Raw genomic sequence first — 12,731 nt, forward strand, 5'->3', positions numbered from 1 at the left:
ATGAAAATTTCTAATCCTACAAAAATTTAATATAAATATTTATTATAGAAATAAGTAAGAGCTTATCCCCCTAAATCTTTAATTAAAATAACAATAAAAATAAAATTATAAATTGAATAAACATTAATTATGAATTAAATTCAACTATTAAAAAAACAGATAATTATTATTGCTTGCACAATTTATCTAAGAACTTCAATTTTGACGATTTGTAAAAAATCATAGTCTAAATTTATCTGTGGTGAGTATATACGACTGATATCAAGCATGATTTTCTCAAAATCACCATTTAGTATCTATTACCTTATGAAATTGTCCTCTACATAAATAAACATACTGCAATATCTAGTCTATTATGCAACAGACTAGAAATGATATTAGAAAACACATTACTTAGATTAAAAAAATATTTGCAAACATATTAAAAACATTTCATTTTATAATAAAATGTAGTAAAAAAAAATTAGCGATAAAAAAAAAGATTTTAGCGTTGTTTACGTTAGCAAAAGAAATAATCTAGAATATTGAAATGTTAAGCAGAATTTATGTACTCGAATAACGTAAGAGAAATATAACATGATGTTTTTGCATATAATATTATATTTGCTTTAATTTGTAATCTTAAAGAGATCTCATTGTATGCATCATTTATATTAATACTTCAATTTTGACGATTTGTGAAAAATCATTGTCTAAATTAAACTGTTTATGAGTTAGAACACGAGGATTTTTTTTTTCTAAACGAAAAAATATTTGGTATATGAGTTTATTAAAAGTATTTACACGGTATGTTCATTACGTTTCATGTTTTATTGTATAAACAATTATTTTAGGAGGTGTCAAATTGATACTAATTGTTTAAGAAATCATGAAATATTTCAGGACCGTTACTGGATAATGGATATATTTAATTATTAAAGAAAATATGGGATGACATTGATCTATTTTTGGGGGGATTTTTCAATTGTTAACAAGATATAAATACCAACTTATGATCAGGAATATAACAAGGAAGTAAGTTATAAACACAATTTTTTAACCTATTTTCTACATCTTTTACAATTACACAAACCAACGGCTTTTGTATTCCTGAAATATCCATGCCTTCAACAAGCATGTTTTACTATTTAAAGCAAAATATTGTTGTGTTTACTTTGTGTTAATTTGTTTACAAACTGAGGAGTGGGTGATTAAATGACGAGGTGAGCGAATGACAAATGTTTTTAATTTTTCATGTTTTTTTTTGTACAAATTATATTGAATTCGACCACGCAGCACTTTCTAAATAGATCAATTAATCTGAATCTTCAAATGTCTAACTTCTATAATCCAGGCAGACCATAATTAAGTATCGACTGTATTAAAATATTATACAGTATGGCTCTCTAAGCCTTTAATAACTTTTTTTTTAATATGACAAAAAGCTCGAATTAACACGCACGATTCAATTGAATCAACTAAAACGATTCTACGTAATTTTTTTTATTTATTAGTTATGGTTTATTCAAGGATTTTCAATAAATATATACAAAAGGATATATAAGTTAAAAAGACAATTAAACTGAGTAATTATTATTTTTATGCAGATTAATGCTATCACAAAATTTGGCTTTCTAAAATTTCCATATAACTGATCTCTGAAAAAATATAAAAATTGAATCAACAGCGATATATGCCATGTTGATGCAAAATATCCCGGAAACTATAAGTGTATTTATACGGAGTTGCATCCTTCAACTACTTCGTAAAATCTATATCTGTTTGGAGCATGCGAATGAGAATCCTCCAACAAATATTTTTTTTATAATAACTATTAAATGGTTTTATTTAAGAATATATAAAAAAAAAGGTACAAAAATGCGAACATCGTTCTTCAAGGTGAATATTTTGTAATTTTTTGTTTAATAATTTCTAATTTTAGAAGATTCTGTTATGATCGTATTTAGTGATTTGATAGTTTGATTTGGAAATTCATAAACTGTAGTTAGAGTTTGACATATCGTATCCTTGGTTTGACAAGGACCTAACATACAAAGTTTAGCTTCGAAATTAATAAAATTTAATAAATCAACATGAATTGGAAAAATAGAAGCTGTAAATTGTAACTCCGAACCTCTGTTTCATATGAGCATGTTACAAGCAGTTAGAACACTGTCAAACAGTAGTACGTTGTTACGGACTACATGCATACTAGGGTTTGGTAGGATAATGGATCAGGCACGCACTTCAAGATTAATATTCGCTTATCATCCTGTATAATTTTTTTTACAGTTTTGACGCATTTGGCTAGTTAATGTTTCTTGAATACTATTTTATTCGATTGTATTAAATAATAGAGCCGTGGACTTCCAGTACTTTCGAATCAATAATTGTACAGCTCTACTTATGCAATGTTGTTACCAATTAATGAGAAATAATTGCATTGCCTTATTGTAACATACCTCGCAGTGCTCCTGAAAATGGATATATTCCTTGGGTCAGTCCTCTCACCGATTTGAAGGTTCAAAACAAACTGAGCCTTCGTCAGCTGTTGGCACAACAGATGTAGATTTGGCGCAGGGAGCTTCGAGAGTGGGGGTTCTATTTTCGCTCCTGACAAGCGGTAAGTCGGTGGCCGGAAAAAGACCTCCAAGGTCCTTGGGACATCTTCCTTCTAGTTTCCGACCTAGCTTTAACCATATCCAACGTTACGTCTTTGTTCCCCTCACACTAGGAAAAAAAAATTGGAACTAAGAAATGTTTCGAAAGGTAATACACGCAATCTTTATTCTGGACCTGCAACTATATCCGTCTTGTTGTCGATGCGTAGTTGTATTGCAGACTGTTTTCCACCTCGAAAAGAGAAGGGGTGAATGTAAACAAAGAAACTCTTCGGCACAACAATGCGTTGTTATGTCCCATTCCTATTTAATTTATTTATGAGTGTATAATTATTTGAATCGCAATAAAATTTCTACATAAATACTGATATCATTATTCTTCAAAAAAGATAGTTAGTGATTATTGAAAAATCTGACGAGTTTTCTTTCAAAAGTTTAGATTCGGATTCTCAAAAGTGAAAGTATTTTGGAAAAAAAACGTATTCGGTATATTTAAAAATTAAAATTTTCTCTAGACAAATATCAATCAATATCTTAATAATAAAAATTTGACATATCTACATGACATGTTCACAAATTAATTTTTTAATGATAATTTTCCAAAAGTGGTTACGTTGACTTTTGCTGGAAAAGTCTTCAATTATATTCAGCATTAATTTGAACGAATAAAATAAATTTTTCATTTACTATCGTACAATTTTTTTTTTCATATCTTCATTCCTTGATATTCATTTATATTCGTATCTTAAATTTTTCTTATCCTTGAAAAAATTTTTAATGATTTTACCAATAGAGTAAAAAATAATTTACCGCTTCTTTCATATCGTTCATAATAAAACAGGAAACTAGAGGTATAATAAATTATTGATTTACTTGAACTCATTAGGATCTATGCCTAAAAAAAAATTATAAAATCCCTGGGTTGAATGTAAACATTGTATATGATTATGTTCAGATGATTTATTTTATTGTTTTTTATTCCATTAATTTACTTTAATTTTCTTAACCCCTGTTATGCACTTATTTTCCTACTATTTGCTTACCTAATTTCATTTTATATCCAGTCTTTTATTTTATTATTAATATTCTTTATTTTATTACTTTACATTTTACTATATTTATTTATTTTTCTTAATTATTTTTTTTTTATCTTTCCTAAGTATAAATGACAAGATTGAATATGATAATCATTGCCCTTGAGTCTTGGAGAATGTATTATTATTTCAATAAAATATATTGTTATTAAAAAATAAAAAATAAAATAGAAATAAATGGGACTCTCATTTGGCTTTAGTTTCGTTCAGTGAATTAGCGAAGAGCATGAATTTCCATAGACATCTTTATACTGCGATTCTTGGGGTCCCTGGCCCTGAGAATAATGCGATTCTTGGGGCCGCTGAATCTGAGAACAATGCAATTCTTGGGTTCCCTGACCCTGAGAACAATGCAATTCTTGGGGCCCCTGGCCCTGAGAACAATGCGATTCTTGGGGCCCCTGACCCTGAGAAGAGAACTATTAGTAATAGAACCAGCAGTAACCAATTTTGGCTATTTTTTGAATCGATAAGACAACCTGTTACAATTCTGTTGAACATTTAGTGTTCATAATCACTTTGTGTGCTTTTAGAAGCTGGAGCACTCTCTATAAAGTGAGAAAATAATAGGCCCTTAATTACCCTGACCGGGATCATCATTAATCCCAGATTCATCATGACAACGGTTACGCACTTGTTCTTATGGAAAATTTTATTACATGTCTGATTACTGCCATGACACTGTGCGTCGTAGCGCGATGTTATAAAGGCTGGTGTTTTCCCCATAAACGGTTTTGAAATAATGCGTCAAACCGGAGTGGAATAAGTTATTAATTTAATAAAAATTATTATTTTTTTTTACAGTGAATAATTATAATAACTAATAAAGCACTGCAATAATTATGTATAACAATATTAAAATGTTTGTCTCATTCCCCTATTCCGTGCTGAAATGTCACAACCTGATTATCTTGTTTTTTTTTTTCTGATCCCTCTAAATTAGAAATAAAAAGTGAATTAATAAGTGCATTACTGTGAAAAGAAAAGTAATTCGTGTTGGGTCTTACCTTTTACTACCTTTGGTATTTTAAAGTTACCTGTTATGTATATTGTTATATGTGAGATATCGATTCTAAAAAAGGGTGCTATTTTAAGTCCGGAGGTGAAACACCTGATTATCTAGTCTTGCCCGCCCTTGTTACAGCGGGTTGTTACTCTAGATCCTTGGTACACCCCTCCAGGGACAATTCCTAAAATTAAATTAGGAGGTACAATTTAAATTAACCAAGAACTGTAATTTTATGAATAGGATTTTTTCTTCTTTATATTTCTGCCTGAACCAGATTAAAGCCAATAAAATAATTATTGATAATTTTGCTAATTATTCCCAATGTAGTCTCCGTCTTTTCTCATCCACTAATATAATATAGATGAACACTTACTGTTTTGAACTGTTATTCACTGTTTTGAAAAGCGGTTTTCAATGCCACCAACGATTATGAACATAAAAAATATGAACTACACGATCTTTAAAGTTGATAAGTATATTTTTGTTATGCCAGGCTGAGAGAAGCCATTTGGCCAACGCAGTTCCTTGAACCAGGGCACTGTTCCGGGTAGAATTGCGCTTCAGTGCCACGGGCCCATCGTGTGCCTTATAGTCGCAATAGGTGAGAATATTTCATTGAGCACAAACAATCAACAATGATCTGATTTGGAGTCTGGCCAAACTGATCCACCTAACAACAATAATAATACTGCAAATTTTATAATTAAATAACAATATTTCGTCTTGATTTCTTGTTCAGCACCCTCTACCACTAGTATAATTCTTTAATAATTGTTCATTTTTTATTTTTATTTGAACATTATGTTGTTTGATCCGTCAATATGCTACAGAACCGCAAAATGATTATACGATGATATTTAATTTTATTGATTTCTTTTCAAATTGATTGAACATTTTATTTTTTCACCGATTTTCATTGTTTCTGAGCTTATGTGTCGGAAACTATTAGCAACCTTTTCAAAAACTCTGTATAGAGATTTCAAATTAAAGTAAATATAACATACTAATCTTATCTTAGCACAAGCTTATATAAAAAAATACACTCTACAATTTTAGTGATTTAGTATAACTTTTTGAATTTTGATAACTAAACGCTATGACTCCTAGAATACATTCATATTTATATATAGGATATCAACATACGGAATGAACCTGCCCTTGTATACATAAAGAAAGTGTGCGAATGTGTTTTCAGAATAGACTAGAATATCGTTCAGATGTATAAACAAAACTAATTATTGTCTAAGCAGCTATACAAGAACATACGGCCTCTTAGAAGAAATAGGAGTATAAGTTGGGTTATTTTCGTATTCTAATTTTTTAAAAATTAATTTCTTATTTTTATTTAATATCCACTGATCAAGTTTTAATGTTTATAAATATGCATTTTACGGTCGAGTGAAATAAATGCAACATTCTACTAATTTATCGGAAACTCAATATTCAATTAAAAAGTTGAGTAATGTCATTTTTTAGTACAAGAGCCGGGAAGAAAAAAAGGCAGTTATCTCACCCCATTTTTTTATTACGTTAATGAAAACTAGGTATAATTAACAGTCAAAATTGATGAGTCTGCCAAGTGTAGGTAGGGGAATAAAAATGGCGGCTGTTTCAAAACCTTATAAAAACATTAACTTTTTCATTCGGAGCACTATATATTAAAAACTACCAACAACACTAGAAAATCTAAGAGAACATTATTTAAAAAAAGAGTAAATTTGCTGAAAAAACATTTTATAAGCAATTTTATTAGCCCTAAAAGAGATATTTACGTGCAATAGTTCTCCAGATATAACTTTTTTAAAAAGCAAAATTTCTTAAAAATCTACCTAAAAATAAGTAGTTAGTTAATTTATTTTGAGAAATCTATATCTCAGGAACTATGTGACGTACAGATGTCTATTAGCACTCAAATTAAATCTAGTTTAATGGACTATAAAGAAGACCTTTACCTTCCTAGGAATAGTAGTTTTCATGATATTTGCTAAAATAAATTAATTTATAGTTGTTCGGACAATAAGTTAGGTTTATAAAAAACATCATTTCAGAAACCATTGGACGTACAGATGTCTGCCAGCACTCAACTTAAAGCTGGTTAAATTTACTACAAAATAGTTAATTATATTTATCTTTGTAGGAGTAGTAGTTTTTATGATATTTGACAAAATAAACTCACAAAATGCTAATTTCTAATTATTTGTATAAAATGTTGGATTTTTGAAAAGTATATCTCTAGATCCATAAGACGCACATATATCTGCCAACACTCAAAATAAAGGAAATTTAACTTACTATAAAGTAGTTTATGACACTTATCTTCGTAGGGGTAGTAGCTTTTATGATATTCACATATGACTATAAATTTGGCAAATGAAAATTTGTCCGAACAACTATAAATCAATATATTTTAGCAAATTTCATGTAAACTATTACTCTTACGAAAATAAACATCATAAACTACTTTATAGCTCATTAAACTAGATTTAATTTGAGTGCTAATTCACATCTGTACGTTACATAGTTCCTGAGATATAGATTTCTCAAAATAAATCAACTAACTACTAATATTTCAGTAAGTCCCAGACAACATTTTTATGAAATGTTGCTTTTTAAAAAGCTAAATCTCGAAAATTATTTAACGTAATAGCTCTATTAGGGCTCATATTTTAGAAAATTTACTTTTCTTTAAATGATGGTGTTGTTCCTACTTTTTAAGATATAGAGCTCCGAATGAAAAATTAGTCCTTTTTATTGCTTTGAAACAGCCGCCATTTTTTATTCCCCCTACCTATACTTGGCAGACTCATCAATTTTAACTATTAATTATACATAGTTTTCATTAAAGTAATCTAAAATTGCGGTGAGATAACTGACTTTTTTCTCCTCTGGGGCTCTTGTACTATTTGTTATTAAACCTTGGTGTTGTTACTTACCAGTCAATTTGGTTGATTTTTTTTTTAACACACCATTTAGTACACTTTTTGTCTATGTTTTATTATAGTATTCTGTAGGGAAAGCTATGAGCTTATGACAAATTAACAATTTATTATTACGCCAACTGTTACTGTACGTTTATTAATTATAGATTGTAATTATGATACAATTATTTCATTTTCTTTGATAGGACTTGGTTCTGTTGAATTATGTTCCATTATCTTGGATTTTTTTTTTTTTTTAACGCTGAGCATTTAGATCACTTTGTGTTCTTCCAAACCACGAGGTTGTACGGCTTCATAATTTTCTTCACTTGTAAAAATCAAAGCGAAATATTTTTCTTTATCATAATAATTAGTTAAGTTTGGTACTTGAAATAATTAAACATATAGAGTACGTACTGGTTAACGATGAATTCAAATGAATTTAATTTGGGAAGAGCAAAGTACCTAAGGTACGGGCAGAAAGATATATTAATTAATTTTAAAATAAACTATTACGACGTAACAAAATCCCTACTCTACAGGGACTACAGTTTTAAGTAAAAATAATGTGATGTAATTCAAGAAAATTCTCATGTACGTATAATTATTATTATTTTTATAGTAATTCGATAGATAAGCAGTTTAACTATATACACAAGTACATCTACAAATGAATAAAACGTTCTAATGTTAAATTATTTTAATTTAACACGAAGGTTTCTCAACGATATTTTGAGTATACATATATGTATATTACATTTTTAAATAAATATGTAATAGCCTTTAAAATTAACTAATACTTAAAGAATTTTCCGATTTGATCAAATATTAAATAATTTGTTTGTTTCAATATATTTAACTACTTGAACTTTAGACTCTACAGGTCCATGCAGGTTCGCAAATCGTACTTCGCCTCAGTTTGGTCCCAGCTCTGGTCCGATGCACTTCGCGATAATTATTCGTTATAACAAACGTATAATACTTCTTCAAATAAATAAAGATGTTTAAAATGCTAACTACATACAATTTATAAGGTATACTATAAACTTTGTAAATAAATAATTATTCATTTATCTAGCCTGAGCTCTGTTTCGATGCAGATCGTTATAATTAATAATATTATTCGTTAAATCAGAATTTTATATGCATCTGGAAATAAATGTTTTTTAAACCCAATAAATATAGTCCCAAAGATTTTCTAAAATATTTAAGATTCTCAATCATTTTTTTAATAAACTATATTGCCTTTCAAATTAGTTGATTCTAAATATACTATACTCTCAATGCCCTTAGAAATAATTATTATAGTTATTCTTCACTTCAGAAGTTTAAATGCATCTAGAAATAAATAAGGATAATTAAACTTTATAAATGTAACGCAAAATGTTTTCTAAAATATTTAAGATACTCTCTAAATCGTAAAATAAATTGGTTAATTCTTAATGTAGGCATTTGCAAGATGTACATCAATGTTCAACAATTGTCCTATTAAGTTATAAAATAAATAAATTTATATATTTATCCAAAGTTTAATATAGATCTTTGGACCCTACAAGTCCGTGCAGGTCGGGCATTGCACTTATACTTAGCTTATAGCCAGCTATGTACCGATGCAGTTCACTATAATTTTTTGTTATAACAAATCTTTTATACTTCAAAAATTACTGAAGATGTTTTAAATGTTAATTTTTAAGTAAATATAGTCTGAGGGCTTTATCGATGCACATCGCGAAAATTATCATAATAGTTATTCGTTATATCAGAAGTTTAATTGCATATACTTATGATTACCGATTAGTTAATTATTTGCATGTAATATGAAAGTATCTTTACAAAATTTAAGGTATATAGAGATATATTAAATTCTTAAGTAAATAATAATTCAATTTAAAATAACCAATTCTTATTGCACATATCGGACTTGCTAGACTTACTAAATGTACATACCTGTTTTAAAATTATCCAATGTTGCTGGAAAATTAATAAATTCCTTTATTTAAACAAACCCCCTCTACTCTGAGCTTTGGACTCAACAAGTTGATACATGTTCAATATCGTACTTCGAACACTTTTTAGTTATGACGAAGGTTCATTAGTTCTTCAAATAGATTATGATTTTTAAACTATCAAAGAAAATAATTGTTCAAAAATAAGTTGTTGATTAGGTTTGTGCTGATGCAATTACTATACTTTCACAAATAATCTCAGATATTGCCTTTATATTTTCAATAAATAAATTATGACGCTTATTTGACAAACTAATGAAATTAAGTCTTTTTAAAATTTAAAAATAAATAGGTTCTACTAAAATATTTAAATAAATAAAATATAAAATAGAAAGATGACCTCTCTCAAGTATATCCAACTCGGCCTGGTATCCTTTTGCACCTAAGATTGGGCCAATGTTTTCAAAATGGCTTTGGTCAATAGATTGTTATATACAATAAGTTGATTCCTAATATAAAGTTTCTTTGGTATTCGGAATAGATTTTGAATATTTTTGTGAAATAATGGTTTCCAAAACCATTCTTAGAAAAACATCACTTAAATAATTATTTTAAAATATTTTGCCTTAATATTTAATTACAGTATACAGCATAGTGATAATTATTTGTGTGGTTTACACACAAAAGAGATTAATAATTAAGGGTCAGGTTAATTCAAATGAGTATTTTGAACTAATCGAACTCTTTCTGATGTATACCGTATTACGATTTACATGCATTTGAAAAGTTCGAGAGTTAAAAAATAAAAAAAAAATACTCTGATGCCTCCGAATTTGTATATTATGTTAGAAATAACAACGTTTTTATTTATTCAAATTCTTCGAATTAGATTCTAATTCTTCTTAACACCTCTTCTGCTTACGTTGAATGCTATTAGATCCGATGTGAGGTATTGTATTAATTTGGTTTTAAATTCTTCAAGAAAATACCATAATTTCTTGAGAATTGTAACTGACCATGGATTAGCCCTATTGCTGAAACCACAATAAGAAATGTGAAGAAAGGAGAAAGGTGTGCATTGTTGAATTGAACACAGTTTTATGTTATTTTTCTAGGCAATACATTAGAAAAAGCAAATAAGTATACTACACTGCTGCCTATATTTTATACAGTTTAGTTTTGTTCAATAATTTGATTCAAAAAACTATTAATTTAGAAAAATTAAATTTTAAACGTCGAAACGTCATTCCCTCGCCTTTTCCCGAACCCAACCTTTCAACCTTAGAAGGAAATAAAAAAAATTAAACTTCCTGAACTATTTAATTAACTGTTTAACATCCTCATTTTATTTTATAAAATTAGAGGTGAAGAAACCGGCGCACACTGGGGTCGAATGGCCAAAAAGCGGAAAAAAGTCGATATCTCGAGAAGAGATTATAAACATAGAAACTTGAGGCCGGTCTCATTCAACTCAGAACAAAAAAATGCATCAAGTTCAACTATTTTTATTGAAATTTTGAAGACAAAGAAATAATGAGAAAATGAAAGCCTATTGGTAAGATAAAAATTTCTGAAATTTTAGGATAACAAGTTCCAACGAATATTTTGAGTGTATATTTAAATTAAATAATGCTTACTAGTAAAACTTCAAGGAAGCTTAAAACACTGGAGAATTTCGTGAAGAATAAAACTAGGGATTCAAATTGAAAAGACACTTATGATTTCAAATTCAAGGAAATTAGATTAACAGTTCCTTAGCTGCATCATTGATTTCTAGGTGCTTTTTCTTTGGCTCGGGTCTCTTGTTCGTGATAAAAGGATCCGAAGTCTCCAGTAGCTTGTGGAACACGTCTTCGTTGGTAGATATACGAGACATTTTTCGCGATTTTCTGATCCTGAAAGTCTTGTAATCCTTATTTTTACTTTCTTGTGGCTCTTCCGACAATATTCCGACTGGGAGAATAGACTTCTGCACTATTTCAGCACAATGCAACAATATCTTATGCACCGTGGATGGCATGTAGTAACATAAATACTTCTTAATGGCTATCTCTGCTCTTTCTTTTAAGAAGAGCCGGAATTTTCCTGGGTCGATCATTGCATTGCTATTATATGACTTCCAATATGGTAGCGATCCGGTCGACTCCCGTTATTGTACTTGTGACCTTGCAATCACCGAAAAAACGTCTGGCAGTGTTGCCCTTATTTGAAAATCCGTAACACTGCTTAACGAAGCCTATTTTGATGCCGACTTTCTCAAGAAATTCTTATTCAATACTTTTCTTTTCGTTTTCGTGCATGACTCGCGTGTCTTTTGTAGTCCTCCATTTTTCAAAACTTTTTATGTAGGCAATGTGAAGGATATATCCCATACATTTGATTCCGGTGTGTAATGGAGAGATACAAAATTCGAGAGTATTCACATTTAGAGGTTTTTGTTGGATTTTTGCCAAGTCGATCACTTCATTTCTTTGCGGTGTTATGATCGGATTGGCAGATGATTTTTGTTCTCATGTTTACTTTAACAGGTCTAGTTTGAAAAGTAACTCTCTACATCTCGGAGGAAGCTGGAACGTTTTTTTGTAATCATGGTAGCTCTCAATGCTTATTTAAAATTCGTAATTTATAACGTAGTAAAGCGCTCTAATTTTGTTTGCCTAATTTGACTGATGTGTGGCTTAGTTGACCACCGTAGTTCAGGAAAAAATTTGATAATTTTTCTATCCCTCTTTTACAATTAAATATCACTCATTTAGAGTAGGATGTGATTTGGTCAAACTTCCATTATTCTGAAAGGGGGCCTAAATTAATGGAATATCTTTGAAAAAGGGGAAAAAATCTTGCTGTTCCTAGATCCTGTAGCTTATATAGTGTGAGAATCACAAACTATATAATTGGAATCAAAGCTTTCGAAAATCGATTTTTCCGCTTTAGCACCTCTAAGCGACGTCCAGTGTTTAGTATTATTCATAAATTCACCAATTAAAATTGGTTCAAAAAGTAACTATACCCAAAACAGTGATTTTATAAGTAATCATACTATATGCTGGTTTTTTGATTTTTAATATTATTATTTACCACATCCTAGATTTCAATCATATAATCCCAGATCACCAGTTTGGATTCCGAACATCCCACTCCACTATCCAGCAATGTCATCGTGT

General features: G+C 29.3%; 1 protein-coding gene across 1 annotated transcript in view; it reads right to left on the reverse strand.

Moving 5' to 3' along the window:
* Positions 1-2,623, reverse strand: part of LOC106690945 (ankyrin repeat and protein kinase domain-containing protein 1) — a 20,048-nt gene extending 17,425 nt beyond the window's left edge. The window contains exon 1 of the mRNA XM_014436553.3: positions 2,442-2,623. The gene's annotated coding sequence lies outside the window, so the exon portion shown is untranslated. The remainder of the gene's footprint in view (positions 1-2,441) is intronic.
* Positions 2,624-12,731: the final 10,108 nt, after the last annotated feature.

Source organism: Halyomorpha halys, unplaced genomic scaffold (assembly GCF_000696795.3).
Source record: "Halyomorpha halys isolate HHAL.00 unplaced genomic scaffold, Hhal_1.1 Scaffold51.1, whole genome shotgun sequence".
NCBI classification, from domain to species: Eukaryota; Metazoa; Arthropoda; class Insecta; order Hemiptera; family Pentatomidae; genus Halyomorpha; species Halyomorpha halys.